This window comes from Lynx rufus, unplaced genomic scaffold, assembly GCF_022079265.1.
Source record: "Lynx rufus isolate CCGP_SWC_20201006 ecotype Redwood Valley unplaced genomic scaffold, mLynRuf1.p SCAF_32, whole genome shotgun sequence".
In the NCBI taxonomy this organism is placed as follows: Eukaryota; Metazoa; Chordata; class Mammalia; order Carnivora; family Felidae; genus Lynx; species Lynx rufus.
In genome coordinates, this window is record NW_025814848.1 from 3,094,141 (window position 1) to 3,112,527 (window position 18,387).

At 51.1% G+C, this 18,387-nt stretch overlaps 1 long non-coding RNA gene across 1 annotated transcript; it reads right to left on the reverse strand.

The window, feature by feature from the left end:
- Positions 1–7,712: 7,712 nt before the first annotated feature.
- Positions 7,713–16,116, reverse strand: LOC124522009 (uncharacterized). Its single transcript, XR_006964641.1, has 3 exons — positions 16,035–16,116; positions 8,521–8,620; positions 7,713–8,077 (listed from the first exon to the last, which is right to left on the reverse strand). It is a non-coding gene; the product is annotated as an uncharacterized LOC124522009 (long non-coding RNA).
- Between the last annotated feature and the right edge of the window lie 2,271 nt (positions 16,117–18,387).

Consider the following 18,387-nt stretch of genomic DNA (forward strand, 5'->3'; position numbering starts at 1 on the left):
CGGGCTCAGAGCTGGGACACCTGGCATTTGTGTGGAGAGAGCAGAGGCAGCCTGGGGGTGTGGCCCCGGGGACAGGGCAGGGTTCCCAGCCCGGGAGCGGAAGAGAGACGGAGCTGTTTGTAGAAGAAGCAAGGGGTGCGTGGCTAGGAGGGAGTCCACTTTTCATGACAGCAGAGACTCAAAGACACAGCCCCCGATCTAGCAAGAGCGAGGCCACGCGGGCAGGACATTCCACGGCGAGACAGGCGTGCTAAGTGCACGATGTGGGAAGAGAAAGGGGGCAGCAGTCAGGTAGGTAGGGATGGGGGTGAGGCCCGGAGCAGACTTCCTGAAGGGGATGGGCTTTCAGCATCTACAAGGATAGATAGGAAGGCCCTGAAAAGGTCTACAGTGTAGCCTGTGAAGGTAGTGGGACCCTTCCGGGGGCTTCCTGTAGGGATTCCCATAAACACCGCAGATGAAGACCAAAAACGAACAAGGAAGAATAAGAGAGCGATCAAATTGTAAGAATGGTCTGGGGATGGCTGGCTGGGGGCAGGCGAGAGAAGGGAGGCCAGAGGCAGAGCCGGGCAGAAACCTGCCCGAGGGAGGAGAGGAGGCAGAAGACGGCAGGGCTGGGGGTGGGGGGTGCTGGCCTGGCCCCTCGTGTCTGCTCAGAAGGATGGGGAGGAAGGGCCTAAGGTATGAGCTCCCTACGGGTCAAGTAGCAGACTGATGGGGCCACGGGAGGGCTCAGCGGGGCCCCAGGAAGAGACACTCCATCCGTGGTTGAGGATGGGGCAAAACAAAAACCTCCCACTGGGGAGGAAAGTCCTCCGGAAACTAGAATCGGCCCTTTCTACGTACGGGTACGTGCTAACACACACTGCCTGCAGGATGGCCCCCCCACCCCCCGCCCCAGCCCAGCCTCCCACCCCCGGACGCAAGCGGGTGGAATTCGCGTTCACGGAGGCCACTGTCCCCAAGCCATGATCTGGACGCCAGCGGCCCTGCCCGGGGGAGGTGGGGGGGTGCTGAGAGCCTCTCCTTCAGGTTCAGGCAACTACGGCTTGGGGTAAAGAAGCCATCTGTTTAAACCCATCCTGTTTCCACTAGACCAGGTTAAGCACATGGCAAGTGCAGACACACGCACCGTCCCCCTGTCGCCCGCCACACGCATACATTCCAGTTATAAAAGGAACCTGGGGTGTGTGCGTTTGGGGAGGGGGAAAGGGTCAGCTTAAATACTTTGGAAATCTGAAACACGCGATAGTCACACGAAGGACGACGGTAAACTAGGGGCCGAAGAAGGAACATCTCAATCCTTAAACAGCTGGCCGTGCAGTCAAAGGTGTCGGAAACTAGAGGGAAGAGGGGCCAAAGCCGACTAGAGCTTCGGGCTAAACACATTCTCCTGGTCCCGATCCCACAGAACCCTGGGAACGTCAGCACTGTTAGCCTCCCCCTTTAAATTCTTTCATAGTGGGGCGCCTGGGTGGCTCAGCCGGTTAAGCAGCAGACTGGATTTTGGCCCAGGTCATGATCTCACGCTGACAGTGCAGAGCCTGCTTGGGATTCTCTCTCTCTCCCTCCCTCTTTCTCTCTCTGCCCCTCCCCTGCTTATGCTCTCTCTCTCTCTCTCTCTCAAAATAGATAAAACTTTTAAAAGTAAATAAATAAACAACATGTTTCGTGGTAAAAGAAAATGTAGATCTGAGAGGTAGAGAAGTTCCCCAGGGTCACACAGCAAGAATCGCACGTTATGCCAGCCGACTAAGGTGACTCCAACACAGGGGTAGGGAGAGTCAAGTCACGTTCTTGGTCTTTGCTCGCCTGCTTGTCGTCTAGCTTTCTGACATCATCATTAACCCCAGAGGGAGGCTTTTGGAAACACCACGCTACTGTGATAGCTTCTTCACCGGGGTGCGAGAAAGGTTCGTGAGACCGAAGGCCGTGAAGGACCCTGGCAGTGTTACGGAAACTTGTTGGCTCATGTTTGGGGCAAAACAAAAACTGTGTTAAAATTGAGAACCTAATTAAAACTTAAAGATGGGGGAATTTTGTTACTTTTCACGACAGGCAATAACGTGAATCATCCGCCGTCGAGCTGGCCAGGGTAGGGGATTAGCGATCGGGTCAGTTACGGCCATCACCCGAGAAAATCACTTGACATCTGTAGCCTGAGTTTCTTTCACAGTTTGTAACGTAGGTATGCTGGCTCCGTGCAAAGGTTTGTGAGGGCTAATAAGATGCCGTTTTGAATCGGTGCCATTTTCGGCTCTGCACTGAGGTGCGAGAGGTCCTCCGAAAATCACTGGGCTCCGTGCCCGACACTGGGCCACCGCTTGTTTTTTGAGTCTTTTGAAAATAAGCCCTCCAAGTAACAGACCTGCCAAAGATCAAGTCTGCGGGATTGCAACGTGCCGAACAGTTCCCTTGGGAACACCTTCCGTTCGGAAAAATACAAACATATTGAACGATTGTTCGACTGTCTGCCATAATCCTTGGCTTACTTAAAACCCTGGACCCAATCTAGCAAATTCTTTACCTGCATCCGGCTTCCCTAGCCATCTTGCCCTGTGGTCTGTTCTCAACACAACGGTCAAAATCAACTCCTCCTCCACGTCCCTCCCCAGCCCCAGACACTCGTGCCAAGCTGGGCTCCGGGGGCGCCCGGTGGTGGCACAGTGGGAAGTGACTCTGATGGAGATACAGCCTTCAAGTTCACTGCCAGCATAGCCGTTGCAGAAGTCACAAAACAGAAGGGTTCACAGGCCAAGTGAAGAGGCTCGGATCACAAGGTTGAATCAACTAGACACCCCGTGAGCAGCAAAGGAAAGGAGATGGGGTGCGTCAGCCCGCTTGGGTGGGGGGCCCTCACTACCTGGAGCCACGGGTCTGGCTCTCTTGGCTGCATCGCGTTCCCGAAGACGGTGCGGTGATGCGGGCCAGCATTGGGGCTGAGCGAGCGGGCCTAGACACTGCCTAGAGAGTAAATCCCCTGGTGAACCTTCGTGGACTCATGACCCAGCATCAGTGAGACATACTCGTGGGCCGTCGTTTCATCGGACCCCTCGCCCCATCTCCTACACCTCCAGATCACTTTGATGTCCGATCCTCACCCATGAAAGAAATATTGTGGCGCGTATCCCTTAAAGACAGGATTCTTGGGGCGCCTGGGTGGCGCAGTCGGTTAAGCGTCCGACTTCAGCTCAGGTCACGATCTCACTGTCTGTGAGTTCGAGCCCCGCGTCGGGCTCTGTGCTGACCGCCCAGAGCCTGGAGCCTGTTAAGGATTCTGTGTCTCCCTCTGTCTCTGACCGTCCCTCGTTCATGCTCTGTCTCTCTCTGTCTCAAAAATAAATAAATGTTAAAAAAAAAAATTAAAAAAAAAAAAAGACAGGATTCTTTCTGGTTATACCTGACCGTAACACCATTATCAAAACCAAAAAAAAAAAAAAAATTGCTTAATGTCATCAGAAATCTAGTCAGGGTTCAGATCCCCCTGTCAGTCTCATGAATCCATGAGAAGATTCTGACACGTATCTTTTGATGCCCCCTGTGCAAGAGTTTCCACAGCTGCGTTTTAAGCCTCGAAAGGGAATTTCTGGGTTAATATCCACCTGTAGAATTTCTGGAATATCCGAATTTTTTCCCAAAAAGTCTGAACCAGTTTTAGAGGCCACCTGCAGTGAGCGAGCACCCACTCGCTTTGCAGCCTGCCCAACACGGGCCTTCGTCCAATTTCATCATTTTTCCCATCTGATAGGTATACAAAGAATGTTATGGTTTTGAATTACATTTTCCTGATTACGAAGGATTTTGAGTATCCCATTGAATATTTTTTTCTAAAATTCTATTACAAGAGTTTGTTTATTTATTTTTAAGTTCATTTATTTATTTTGAGAGAGAGCGCGCACATGCGAGCTGGGAAGGGGCAGAGAGAGAGAGGGAGAGAGAGAGAGCGAGAGCCCAGTGCAGGGCTCGAACTCATGAACCATGAGATCATGACCTGAGCTGAAACCAAGAGTCGGATGCTTATCCAACGAGCCACCCAGGCACCCTCAGGAGTTCTTTTTAAATGCCAGTACTGGGGCGCCTGGGTGGCGCAGTCGGTTAAGCGTCCGACTTCAGCCAGGTCACGATCTCGCGGTCCGTGAGTTCGAGCCCCGCGTCAGGCTCTGGGCGGATGGCTCGGAGCCTGGAGCCTGTTTCCGATTCTGTGTCTCCCTCTCTCTCTGCCCCTCCCCCGTTCATGCTCTGTCTCTCTCTGTCCTAAAAATAAAAAAAATAAAAACGTTGAAAAAATAAATAAATAAATAAATAAATGCCAGTACTAGTCATTTGTCGATTTTATAAAAGCAAACATTCTCCCACGTTGTGACTCGACTTTTCCTGTCCTTGATGATGTCTTTTTGTGAACAGAAAATCTCAGTTTCAACGTGGTCAGATTTATCACACTGTCCTTTTCATTTTACATTCTTTGTGCCTTTAAGAGAGCCATCCCGGCAGCCCAAGAGACTCTCTTATATTGTTAAAGCTTCATAGTCCTGTCTTTTTACGTTTAGGACTTTAATCCATAGAGAATTGACTTCTGTGCGTGAGATGAGACGGAGATCCAGTCTCAACGTAGAAAACCAGTCGTCCCAGCACCATTCGCTAAATCGTCCTCTGTTTCAGCAAAGACCAACAACAAATCTGCCAGACATCGTTTCCATTCTGCGTCTGACTTTGGAGTCTGATTTTTTTTTTACGTTTATTTATTTATTTTGAGAAAGAGGGAGGCAGAGAGAGGGAGAGAAAGAGAGAATTCCAAGTGGGCTCCACACCATCAGTGAGGAGCCATATGTATACAGGGATCGAACCCACGAACTGTGAGATCATGACCTGAGCAGAAGTCAAGAGTTGGACGCTTAATCGACTGAGCCCCCCAGGCGCCCCTAAATTGCTACAGAGCTTTAAATCGGGACCTGATGTGTAGGACAAGCCCCGCCCCTTACTACTTTCTGTTTCCGGTGTGTCCCTCCTATCCCAGATGGCACCTCCTTCCCATGAACTTCAGAATTAGCTCGTCAACTTCCATGAAACATTATTGAACTTGCATTAGATCTAAAGATTAGATTGAGGGAAACTCACACCATTTAAATTGCACGGTACTTCTATTCAAGACCATCACACTTCCTTTTATTCAGGTCTTTTTTCAATGTCTCTCAATGATGTTTGATGATTTTTTTCTTCACAAAGGGCTTATGTACCTTTTTCCAAATTGAATCCTAGGTAATTACTTTCGATTGCTATCATCAATGGAGTCTTTAAAAAAATTATTCTATAAAATTATGGAATTTGCATGGAAACACTTTCACCACATTAAAAATTTCATATCCATCTCACGTAGAATCTCACTACCAAGTGAGCACTGAGGGACCAGCACCCAGGGCAGCAAGCAGCCCATTTCCAGCCCCGGAAGTTTCCTCCCCCTTCGCAAGCCCCTCTCTCCCTTTCAATGTGAACCATTTTCCAGAAAAGTAGGATGCATTCTTGCTTTTCTATGTTCTTCAGGACTTTTCTATTTTTAAAAATCTGTTTTTTTAATTTTTTACAAACATTACACTTTTCTTTCTTTTTCTTGTTTATAATACTAGTCAAACTTCCAGAACAATCTTGAATAGAAATGAGATGCACAGGCATCCTTCTGTTGTTCCCAACTTCGAAAGGAACGGTGTCAACATTTCACCATCAAGTACATTTTTTTACAAAAATACTTTTAAATACACTAACAGATTAAATGATTTTCTTCTTATTCATAATTTGCTATTATTTTTATTAGAGCAGAAGTTACTGAATTGAACTCTATGTTACTGGGCTCTGTTAGTATTTTGTTTAGGACTTTTGCAACTACATTCTTTTTTTTTTTTTTTCAACGTTTATTTATTTTTGGGACAGAGAGAGACAGAGCATGAACGGGGGAGGGGCAGAGAGAGAGGGAGACACAGAATCGGAAACAGGCTCCAGGCTCTGAGCCATCAGCCCAGAGCCCGACGCGGGGCTCGAACTCCCGGACCGCGAGATCATGACCTGGCTGAAGTCGGACGCTTAACCGACTGCGCCACCCAGGCGCCCCTGCAACTACATTCTTGAATGCGATCAGCTTCTATGTTTTCTTCTAGTTTATGCTGGGTTCACAAAAAAGTTGGGGGATGTGCCTTCTCTCCCCATTTTCTAGAGAGTTCATAGATGGATAATGACATTATTTCCTAAGTATTTAGAGAATTCACCAGTGAAACCATTTGGGCCTAGAGTTTTCTTATTTTCCTTGTGAGAAACTTTTGAAATTATGTATTCGATGTATTCAATAACTATAGGACTATTTAAGTTTTCCATTTCTTCTCACTGAAATAATTTACCCACTGGTGCTACTGAGACGTCATCTGTCTTTTTAATTGTTATTCCTTTGTAATGATCAGACTTTTCTCTCTGGCTTCTTTACAGAACTTCATTTTACATTTGCTGTTCTTTTTACGTATTGCTCTTGTGATTCCTTGGGAATCCCTAGATCGAAGGATTACTTTCTTTCATCGATTCTGGAATGTTTAAATTTTTTCCTTCAGGTATTTCTTCTTCCCCATTCTTTCAGGTATTTCTACTAAGCCAGAATTAAACGTATGGTGGATTTTCTCACTAGAGCCTCTGTTTCCTTTAACCTCTCTGTTATTATATATTCTGTCACTTTGTTTTTCTGTGCTATATTTTGGATAATTCCAAATATTATTATTTGGATAATTTTTTTTTTATATGAAGTTTATTGACAAATTGGTTTCCATACAACACCCAGTGCTCATCCCAAAAGTATTTGGATAATTTTGATCTATGTAGTTCACTCATGCTATCTTCAGGTATGTCTAATCTATTCTTTAGCCCCCCATTGAGTATTTCTTATTTATTATGTTTCCACTCTAAAAGCTCTATTTCATTCTTTTTCAAACATATATTTTTTTAAATGTTTATTTATTTTTGAGAGAGAGAGACAGAGTGTAAGCGGGGGGTGGGGGGGTGGGGAGGGTGGGAGGGCAGAGATAGAGGGAGACACAGAATCCCAAGCAGGCTCCAGGCTCTGAGCTGTCAGCACAGAACCTGACGTGGGGCCCGAACTTACAGACCACGAGATCATGACCTGAGCTTACTACGTCGGATGCTTCACCGACTGAGTCACCTAGGCGCCCCTCAAACATCTTGATTCGTTTTAGAGTCTCCTAGTGCTTAGTCATAATTAAAAATGTTTTTCTGGGGGCGCCTGGGTGGCGCAGTCGGTTAAGCGTCCGACTTCAGCCAGGTCACGATCTCGCGGTCCGTGAGTTCGAGCCCCGCGTCAGGCTCTGGGCTGATGGCTGGGCTGATGGCTCGGAGCCTGGAGCCTGTTTCCGATTCTGTGTCTCCCTCTCTCTCTGCCCCTCCCCCGTTCATGCTCTGTCTCTCTCTGTCCCAAAAATAAATAAATGTTGAAAAAAAAAAATTTAAAAAAAAATGTTTTTCTGGGGGCGCCTGGGTGGCGCAGTTGGTTAAGCGTCCGACTTCAGCCAGGTCACGATCTCGCGCTCCGTGAGTTCGAGCCCCGCGTCAGGCTCTGGGCTGATGGCTCAGAGCCTGGAGCCTGCTTCCGATTCTGTGTCTCCCTCTCTCTCTGCCCCTCCCCCGTTCATGCTCTGTCTCTCTCTGTCCCGAAAATAAATAAACGTTGAAAAAAAAAATTTTTTTTTTCTGTAACTTACTTAACCATATAAATCATACTTAGGTATTTTCTCCATCTGCTAATTTCCATGATCTCATCCCTCTGTGAGTTTTATTCTTCTCCTTTTTCTACGTCTTCTCATTCATGGTTCCAGGCTTCTGTATGGAAAATGTTACATTTATAACAAATATGTTATTTAGTGGATGATGCTATTGTTGCTTATCATAACTTTGAACTAAAGAAAAAGAAATCTGCTATTTAATTGCTTCTTTGGGAGTTTCAACATTTCTTCGTCCTTTTCATCAAGGTGATGCTACGGTCTCATTCCTGGTCCACATAGTTGGTCCAATATCGCCTTGCTGTCCTGGCCTCCTGCAACGAACGAAGAAAAGGGGAAAACTACATATAAACTCCAAAGGCCAAGTGCCACGGCCAAGTGCACCCACCGCCTCTTAGGACCCTAATTCTTGGCCATTTTTCTTATTCACCAAGGAGTTAGAAAACAATTTACCGCCCCCCCCAACCCCTGCTGTTATCCTGGGAATCTCCCTCTCTTCAGGCTGCTGACCCATCTAATTCTCAGCCTCGAAATCTCCATGACCTTTGCCCCTACTCCACAGAGGACACGTGCTTGCTCTCTTACCTCTGGGCTTTGCCCAGAGCTGCTCAGACTCAGAGATCGTGCTGGGCATCCCGCTCTGACCGCAACCTCCCATCCTCCAGCGTCCCCTGCTTTCCCTCCCGCTCGAATCCTCCTTTGCTTGCCCGGGAACTGCATCGTCTAACCCCCAGGCAGAGAAGAGACACGAGCGAACCACAACGTGGTGAGTCTGAATTGCTTGTTCCAAAGTCAGAGGTACTGTGGCCATCCTAGAAGAAGCAGGCTCATCCCTTGTGTGTTCTGGAAGGTTAATCCTAAAGGAAGAGACAGAGAGAGACAGAGAGAGAGAGACAGAGAGAGAGAGAGACCTGAAGACTATATTTAAATTTTTTCTACACATAAACTCTTAAAATGGTATTAACACCAATGTACAGTATTTTCTGCAAATGTAAGATTTTTCCACTTCATTGAACTTCATAGCATTAAACATTTTTGGATCACAGACCTCTTTTAAAATCTAATTTTTAAAGACAGCACCCTGTGAATCCTTTCTCCAAGAAAAATCACACGTACATAATCATATAAAATATATTTTAAGTGCTTTCCACCCCCTAAGCTTATGAATCTGACGTTAAACACCTCGATCTACTAGACGTTTGCCAACAGATTTCCCCATTCAGTAGCTCTCTGAAGACTCACTTGTAAATTTTTTATTGTGTATCCATTCATACTTACAATATCTATGCCTCTTTTTCTTTTTTTTTAAGTTTTTTAACATTTATTTATTTATTTTTAATTTTTTTTAACGTTTATTTATTTTTGAGACAGAGAGAGACAGAGCATGAACGAGGGAGGGGCAGAGAGAGAGGGAGACACAGAATCGGAAGCAGGCTCCAGGCTCTGAGCCATCAGCCCAGAGCCCGACGCGGGGCTCGAACTCATGGACCTCGAGATCGTGATCTGAGCTGAAGTCGGACGCTTAACCGACTGAGCCACCCAGGCGCCCCAACATTTATTTATTTTTGAGACAAAGAGAGACAGAGCACAAGCATGGGAGGGGCAGAGAGAGAGGGAGACACAAAACCTTAAGCAGGTTCCGGGCTCCGAGCCGTCAGCACAGAGCCGGACGCGGGGCTCGAACTCACAGACTGTGAGATCGTGACCGGAGCCGAAGTCGGACGTTCAACCGAGTCAGCCACCCAGGCACCCCGACCTCTTTTTCTGATATGCGAATCCGTAAGGCAGTTATATCTCAGGCTGGAAATTTTGAGCACTGGGGAACTCACGGAAATGTTTTCAAAATTCTGAAAATAAGGCGTGTAAATTTCGGATTCACATTTTATACTCCACAATTCTGCTTCGGAAGACGTTTTGAGAGCCACAGATCTCGGCTAGATAAAACCATGTCTGCTGCCAACAAGACAAAGTAAGCTTCACCAAAACCAGTTATCAGAGAAATGAAAACAAATCACTATTAAGGAGGGTTTGTGTGCGCGTATGCCTACGTGTGCGTGCAGGAAAGAAAGATCTCCGCTGCAGTCGCGTGAAAAGCCAAACAAATAAATGACTCAGGAGGCGCACACGTGGGCTGTATGTGTTGGCTTGAAACTAATATCCATAAAACATCTATAATCGAGTAGAATTTGAGGGTTACCCGGGAAACAGATCAGAGGACTGCTGGTACCCGATGATCCTGTCTCGTCTTCAGTTCCGGGTCTACACCCGAGTGCCCGGAGGAACGCCACCTGTGACATTTTTTGGAGAGCAGAGTTCGTTGGGTTAAGAGCAAATTCCGGCTCCTTACCAGCTCCTGACCTGCACGGAGCGTGCACCTGATTCCTCAGGCGTCACCGGCCTCTGGGCTAAGCTTCATCTTTGTGGGGACAGTGTGACGGTTACGCTCGAAAGTACAAGTTGCCTTGATGCAAATAGTAATTCTGTTCATTTCAGTCACGCTGGAAAGGACTCCGAAACGAAAAGCGGAGGCTGACGGGGTACCCGGGTTGTAAGAGACCGATCCAGGCGCCTTAGGCCTTGCCACGCCACCTCGAGACAGACTACGGCTGAAAACAGCTGTCCCCCCAACGCAGCTGAACACAGTGAGAGGCCCGGCCGCACCTGGGTGTCTCCCTGGAAGGAGGCAGGGGGCCCTCGCTGCTTCCGCTGGTGGACCTGGTCGCTGGGAGGGATGGGAGATGCCTGGCCAGGGGCGCCTGCTCCCGCCCGCACGAGACACTCTCAACGACCGCCACCTACATTGCCTGCACACACGGGACCCGGATTGTACAAAGAACTCAGCGTTCAAAGAGCTGGTAGCACGTCCCCGGGGTACGAAAAGCGCCTGACGGACGTCACTCAACTGAGTCCGCGCAAGACCCTCGCGTGGGTATCTCCATACGCACCGCGCAAAATGAGGAAACCAAGGCTGGGCCTGACAAAGGCCTCGTGGGTAGATGGGGTGGCCGGGAGTCGAATCAGGTATGCCCTGCGACGCCTGGGGTGCCATCCTGCCTCGGAGCGAGAAGGGGGACCGTAGACATAGGTGGAAAACTGAACCAGAGGGAGCTCGTTCATTCATTCATTCATTCAAGAAAAATTAACCGAGCTCCTGCTGTTTGCCAGCGACTGAACCAGAAGCCGGAGGCATGCAGGGAACGCGGTAGGCCGGGTCCCCTCGCTGGGTTTCCAACAGGGGGGACCGTGGGGGAGGGGCAGGCAGACAGGCAAAGAGCGGGTCTGTGGTGGGAGTGGAGGGAAATGTGGGGTACCCACCTTTTCCTGGGGGGCGTCCCGGAAGGCTTCCCGGAGAAAGTGGCCTCAGGCGGAGATCTGAGGTGGGAGCCTGCCCCCTAAACCTGGCATCCTTCGCGTTCGGTCGCTGTTACCCCTTCACCGCTAAATTCTCGAAAACTGCACTTCGGGGTTTTTTGCACTATTTCTTCTCTCTGGCATTTTGTGTTTTTTTTCCAGACTACTCACATGCCACACCGGGCTGGTTGGTGCCCTCTCGTCTTCCGATTGGGACCTTCTGTTTTAGCAGCTGGACTGTCGCATTTCAGGAAGCTAAGGGGAGGCTGGGCTGCGGGCCGCTGCCTAGGTGGGCACACGCTGCCCCCCGTCCTCCTCCCCCTGGGCCCGGGCCGCACTCCACGCTGCCCGTGTCCACTTGGGAACACGCAATCCCGCTTCAGGAAGCAAACATGACATTTAGGGTGTGTCAGCTTCTAAAACAGAACTGGGTAAAGCTGGACCAGGAGGATCCTTTTTTTTTTTTTTTTTTTTTTTTAATTTTTTTTTTCAACGTTTATTTATTTTTGGGACAGAGAGAGACAGAGCATGAACGGGGGAGGGGCAGAGAGAGAGGGAGACACAGAATCGGAAACAGGCTCCAGGCTCCGAGCCATCAGCCCAGAGCCCGACGCGGGGCTCGAACTCCCGGACCGCGAGATCGTGACCTGGCTGAAGTCGGACGCTTAACCGACTGCGCCACCCAGGCGCCCCATGGAGGATCCTTAAAGTGTGGGTTTATTTACTCCGATCTTAAAATCTTCCCTCGCATTCCCTTTGGTATTGTAGGAGATAGTTCCTTACGGCCAAGAAATGGCATTACGTCCCCCGGAAGCCCCGGGCTCGTCTTGTCCGGTCACCCCCCTGCGTGCCAGCCTTGCTGGGCAGTGCCCTGGCGATGCAGGGAAGGGACAGGGAAGCCAGAACACGGACAGGCAAGTGCTGTTTACATCGTGTTTTGTCTTTGAGTCAGACTCAAGATTCTATTCTTATCTCTGTAACCACCGTCACCAACCCCTCTGTCCTCTGGTCCCCACGTGAAGCCCCGGGATGGAAGTGCAGTTTGGGAGGAGGGCAGGGCATGTGCCTCTTCACCCTTGGTTCTAAACGGCAGCCCCCGCTTACAGGCAGCCCTCCGGCATTGATCAGAGCTTTCACTGGAGATTTCTGCTCACCCCCGGCCGCCCCCGCCCTGCTGGCCCCTGGCCCACATCCCCCCAGCCCGAAGACAGAGCCTCGCTGTGCGGCCTCAGACCAGACGACACTGACCGGGTCTCCGGCTCTGCCCTCCGCGTCCACATCTGCAAACCAGCTGCCCCTCTCCAGGAGTCTGCTCGCGGTAGCACCAAGCAGAGAAAAGCAAACAGAAGCAAAGCTGTCAAGATCAGCACTCCTTGAACACACAGTGCTGTTGTTAGAGCGGCCTCAACAGCTTTTCTTGCTGGGAGCCTGTGGCTCACACGCATCTTGGAAGAAGCAACGGCCGGCCGGGCGCGGTGAGGGAAGCATTCGGCGTGCCACGCGGGAGGTGACCGCGGACGGACGAGTGGTGCCGCCGGCCCCCTGGTGTAGCCCCTGAAACTGCATTTTCCTTTCGCTCACTCGGAGAATCAAAAATAAAGTGGGTCTCGAGCCGGGAAGTGTGGGGCCAAAGAAGTATCGATGGCCCAAGGGGGTGGCTCCTGGATGGAGGGCGTCAGTCTCCGCTCAGCCGAGACCCTCGCAGCCGCTGAGCTGCGATATGTGACGAGAACCCCTCATCGCTTGGGGGGGACGAAGGGACGGCGGTCCTCGGGGAAGCTCGCCCCGGGCCTACAATGCAGTCGTCGCCCCCCCCCCCCCCGCCCCAAGCTGCTGCCTCTCTCTCAGTGCTAATGGGACATGAACGCTTGTCACTGTGCTGTCCCCTCCCCTCCACGGCCTGCGCCCTGTGACCTTGGAGACGGAGGTGGGGAGACTGTGTCTCATGGGGACTTCCCCTCAGGCCTCCACCAGCCCTGGGCGCTGTCCAGGTCAAGTTCCAGACCTCACAGCGACCACCGCCCGGCCCCAGGGGACTCCTTCCTTCCCGGTGCTCCTCCTGGTGAGGCCAGGTGAAGCAGGGCACAGGGTGAGCCCCACCCCGGGGCGAGCCCGCAACAAGGCCCCGGGGGGCCCCGGGCAGGGCTGGGGGCACCAGTGGGCGCAGGAGCAGGACGGGTGCCTCTCCCGCTGGGATGAGACAGGTGCCTGAAAGCCCCTCCTGCCATTTGTCCCTGTGCACACGACACAGCAAACACCAACGAAGAAACAAATACAGCCTTTCATCAGCTCCCGGGGAACAGCTGCTTGACACTTTGCTTTTCTTGGAAAAGGACCCGGGCCCGGCGACGGGAGGACACACGGTGATTAGGAGCCAAGGTACCCGCCTCAGAGGCACTGAGAGCTCCAAGAAAGCCAAAGAACGTAACTCGCCGAGGGACAAGTTCAGCCCCAGCTGAGGCAGGAGCTAGTGAGAGAGGTAGAGGAGTCCGGGAATGCCTCCTGGAGGAGGTGATGGATTAGCTGACAGGAGGGAAGAGGTAAAGGGAGACTGGAACCCAGTCTCAGAGAGGGAATTCGCCCGCGGAGGGAAAGGTGGCTCGCAAGTACGGTAGCCAAGGTAGCGGGCAGAGTGCGTTCGGGTGGGCGCGGGTGCCCTCTGAAGGCACGTTGTGGGGCGAACGTGTCGTCGTTGACTCTGGTCTCGGGCCGAGCGGGGTGAAGCATCTTCCCGTCGCCTCCGCGGCTACCACTGCAGCTCCTTCCCGGCCGGAGCCCAAGGCCCGCCCCCCGACGGCCGTCTGGGGTCCCGGTGCACCCCCCTGCGTGGGGCCTCGGGGCTCGGGCGTCCTCCGGGGGTGTTTGGTCAACGCTGGGGGCGGCGGGGGTTCTGTGGGGGGGATACTCAGCCAACCCGTCACTCTCCGTCGGGCCACGGAGCTAAAGCCTCGGAGCGCTGAGAAGTGCACCCGGCTCGGCCCAGGCCTCTGCCCGAGTGTCCACGGAGAAACCAACACGCCGCGTGAAGCTCGGCTCTGAGCCCGGCGGCCCGGGCAGCAGCTTCGCGAGGACCTTGCTTTTCCCAGCTAGGTGGTCCCCAGGCGCTGCCTTGCTACGCAGCCTAAACCGCCACGCGTCTACATGCACGAGATGAGCAAAGGTGCGGCAGGAAAACGAGGCCAACGGGATCTTGGAAGACGCCGTCTCCCCTCTCTTTAAACCTAAAGTTTGGCGGTTTTTCTCAGCCACAGAAGCACGTCTGCTAAGCGAGTCAGTGACAGGTTGTAAAGTGGCCCGGTGAACCCCAGGGAGCCCAGCTTCACGTCATGTTTCGGACGGGACCCCCGGGTTGGCCCATATCCGTGTGCCGGAAGCACGGGTCAGCCCAGGAAGACGAGGCGACGGCCGTGTGTCCGTCCGGGCCCCTTGGGTTTCTGTGATTACCTGAGTCGGTTTAACCCAAACAAAGAACGTGTTGAAGACATTCAGCCAATTTTTGATGAGAAGGACAGGCGGCCCGAGCTCAGGGAGCGGCCACAGGCAGGGCCAGGAGCTGCCACGGGGAACCTTCCGGACAGGAGCCCCATCTGCATTTCCGAGGCCAGACCACACCCTTCCTATATATTACCATTTCCCCAACTGTGTGAACTGATTAAAGGGGGTTGGAAAATTACTTACGCCCCTAAATCACAGCAACAAAGGCTGTGTTTCTCTCTTCAATCAAAACAGCCTGGTGGACCGATTCAAATGCTAATGGCCGGAGCTGAATTGGCCCCTAAAAGGGAGACGCTCTTCCCTGCAAACAACCAGAAACTCACTCCTTTGCTGCAAGAAATCTACAGGATTCTTCCAGTCGGGCGGGCGGGGCCGTCTGTTAAACCGCTTCATGGGAAACATCCCCACGGTGGCCTGGGGTGAGGCATGCTCAGCGTGTGGGGTTCTGCAGAAGAGAAGGGGGCCTTCGCTTTGAAAGAGGCTCTGACTCCAAGAACGTGGTCTCTTCTGTCACCCCCATCCCTGTTCCCTGTCCCAGGAGACGCTAGCTTGCCTCTGTTGCCGAGGGGCCTGGGAAAGCCCTCGGGGTTGGAACGCGGGGCAGATGATGGAGAGGTTTTAACAACTCCTCTCCTCTGTCTCTCTTTTGCCATTGTTCCAGTGCGCTTTCGTAACATTTGGTTTTGCGTTTGCCTCGTCCACCAATTATGCAGCCCCGCACGTTTTGGCCTTGCACCTACGCTGTGCCCGGCGTGGGGCACACCGCTCACCAAGTGGCCCGCTCCCGGGTTCCCTGGGTGCCTTGTGAGGGTTAGCTCCATTCTGCGGGCGTATGCGTGTCTGGGAGAGCAACACTGGTTTTCAGTTTGTGCCAATAAGATGCTTTCGCAATTTCCAGCCGCGACGGAATAATTATACAATCCTCAAGGGTAAGGATCCCCTCCCGCGGGGCTACTTCCTACGGTCCCCGAGGATATCATAGAGCAGGGGTTACTCCGGTTTACTGTTTAGATCTACACTCTGTCGGCTTCTTTCTTGCCGATTGGCCTTTGTGACATCTTTTTTTTTTTAATGTTTATTTATTATTTTTTGAAAGACAGACAGAGACGACGTGAGCAGGGGAGGGGCGGAGAGAGAGGGAGACACAGAATCCCAAGCAGGCTCCAGGCTCCGAGCCGTCAGCGCAGAGCCCGACGCGGGGCGCGAACCCACGAACCGTGAGATGGTGACCTGAGCCGAAGTCGGACGCTCAACCGACTGAGCCCCCCAGGCGCCCCTGTGACCCTCCTTTTACTGGGGAACCGTGTGCTACCACTATGTAGAGTGACGATTCTCTCGTGGATCTGTGACAAGGCAGTGAATATGAGTTTGCAAAGTACTATTTAGAAAATCCACATACGCCCACACATTCAGGAAGGAACTCACCTCCTGGAGAAGTCCATGCTGGCGAGCAGAATACATGCGACGTGAGCGGCGAAGGTATGCTTTGCTTCGGGATTCCTTCTCCTCTGACTCACACACCGTCTTGTTCTGAAACAAACGTTCTATGCTTGTTTCCGTTCATGTCCTGCCTCCACCGCTGGAATTTAGAACCGCCGAGGACGGGTTCCTCTCTCTCCCTCTTTACATCTCTAACGCACAGATCGATCTATCCCACACGGGCAGCACACTGGGCTGCTTCTCAAGACGAGCGAATCCAGCACAAATCCTTCCCGGTTTACACTTCTGCTTTCGGATGCGTGTCAAAATATTCTGGGCATGCTGCAAATACCTCGACTCCTTGGCCTTGGTCCTCCAGGATAAGTTAGTTCGTGAGAGCAGGCTAATTCTACCGAAAAGCAGGAGTCCGACAGACAGCGAGGTACCCAGGCTCAGGCTGGTAAAAAGCAAATGGTCTGAAGCGTCTGGGGGGCTCAGTCGATTAAGTGTCTGGCTCTTGGTTTCAGCTCAGGTCATGATCTCACGGTTCGTGAGTTCCAGTCCCCCCTCGGGCTCCGTGCTGACAGTGTGGAGCCCGCTTGGGATTCCTTCTCTCTCCCTGTCTCTCCGCCCTGCCCCTGCTCACTCTCTGTCTCTCTCAGACTAAATAAACTTAAAAAAAAAAAAAAAAGTGGATAATATTAACTGAAGCGCAATTAAGGGTGTTATCAAGTATAGTATTTGAGATAATATTTAAAAAATCCAAACGTAGTCACATAAACTGCACCCCTCTAAGAAAACGAGGAGAAAAAAAACCCATACAAGTAGCTAGAAAGTTACATCCAACTGAATCCCAAATGAAAGAGTATTAGGTCTGTGAAAATTTCAAAAAGATGGAAAAACAAGAAATAAGAACAAGTGGGAATATAAGGGGGGGGCCGGAAGGACGCACAGCAGAGCATTTTCAAGCCCCAGTGGTCCTTGGTGCAGAAATTATTACACGTAAAGCAAAACACACCCTCAGTCAGTGCTCCAACGGAGACGCCTACGATCATGACCCGTCCTTGAACTTCATGTCCAGACAGAATCGGGTACCAGTAGGGACAGCAGGTTACCCCGTTCAGGATGTCCCAGACTTGTCTAATCACAGGAGTCACAGGTAATCACAGGAATTACCCGAGGAGCTTGATAACAGCACAGATTCCTGGGTCCCAACACAGACCAACTAAATCCGAGTCTTCGGGGAAAGGCCTAGAACTGCACGTTTTTACCAAGAGCCCCCGTGACCGCGATGACTCAGCACATTTGGGGAACCCTGGTACAGCCGAGTCCGGCTCAGGAAAACAAACCGGTCTTCTTGGACAGCCCCAAACATATGCCAACAACTTGCCACTGTATGCTTTGCTTCAAGAATCAAATATGGGGGTGCCTGGGTGGCTCAGTCGGTTAAGCGTCCGACTTCGGCTCAGGTCATGATCTCACGGTCCATGAGTTTGAGCCCCGCGTCGGGCTCTGTGCCGACAGCTCGGAGCCCGGAGCCTGCTTTGGATTCTGGGTCTCCCTCTCTCTCTGCCCCTCCCCCGCTCAAAAATAAATACTATGTTTTTTAAAAAAACAATCCAACTTAAAGCTAGACTATATTAGCAATAGGACGCGTTTTGTTTTCTAAATTAAAGGCCCAAGTAAGCGCATGTGTGGGTTTCCAGTGTGGCTGTGCTGTCAGGGTCGTGGTGATAAACACATCCCTGGATTTCTAGATCACATATATTCACAGAATGTTAGAGGCAGGATGGGCCGCCAAGAACATCATCCCATCAGGGGCCCTCATCCGACAGACAACAGGTGCACCTCCGTGAGCCGTATAAGTTTGTGCGCCCGCGCGCGTATGAGCGCATATTACAGGTGTGTGTCTTTACCCCTTCCTGAGTTTGGGAGCATTCTGCAGCCAAGCCCCTTAACCCATAGCCTGTACGTATTAAACAGAGTCCAATTCTAGCTCATAATCCATGATGGGCAGTCCTTGGGGGAAGGTTTGTTCATTTCGTTTCACGAATTTCAAGAAGTCACATGCACCTTAAGAAGGCCGACTGTTTCTCAGGTTATACTGATGTAATCTTGACATGCTTTAGGAAACTAAGCCCAGCTATCTGGCTTTGTGATTGGTAAAGAGAAGTCTGGCCTCAGTCAGTGGAGACACGGGTGGGACGGTCACCTTTACCCAACACTCAGCTGGGCTCTGTCACTATTCTCAGGATAAAGAAAGCATCTGTCTGGAAAAAAAGAAAAAAAAACCGAAAAAACAAGAAAACAAACATTTGTCTGGAAAAAAAGAAAAAAAACGAAAAAACAAGAAGAAAAA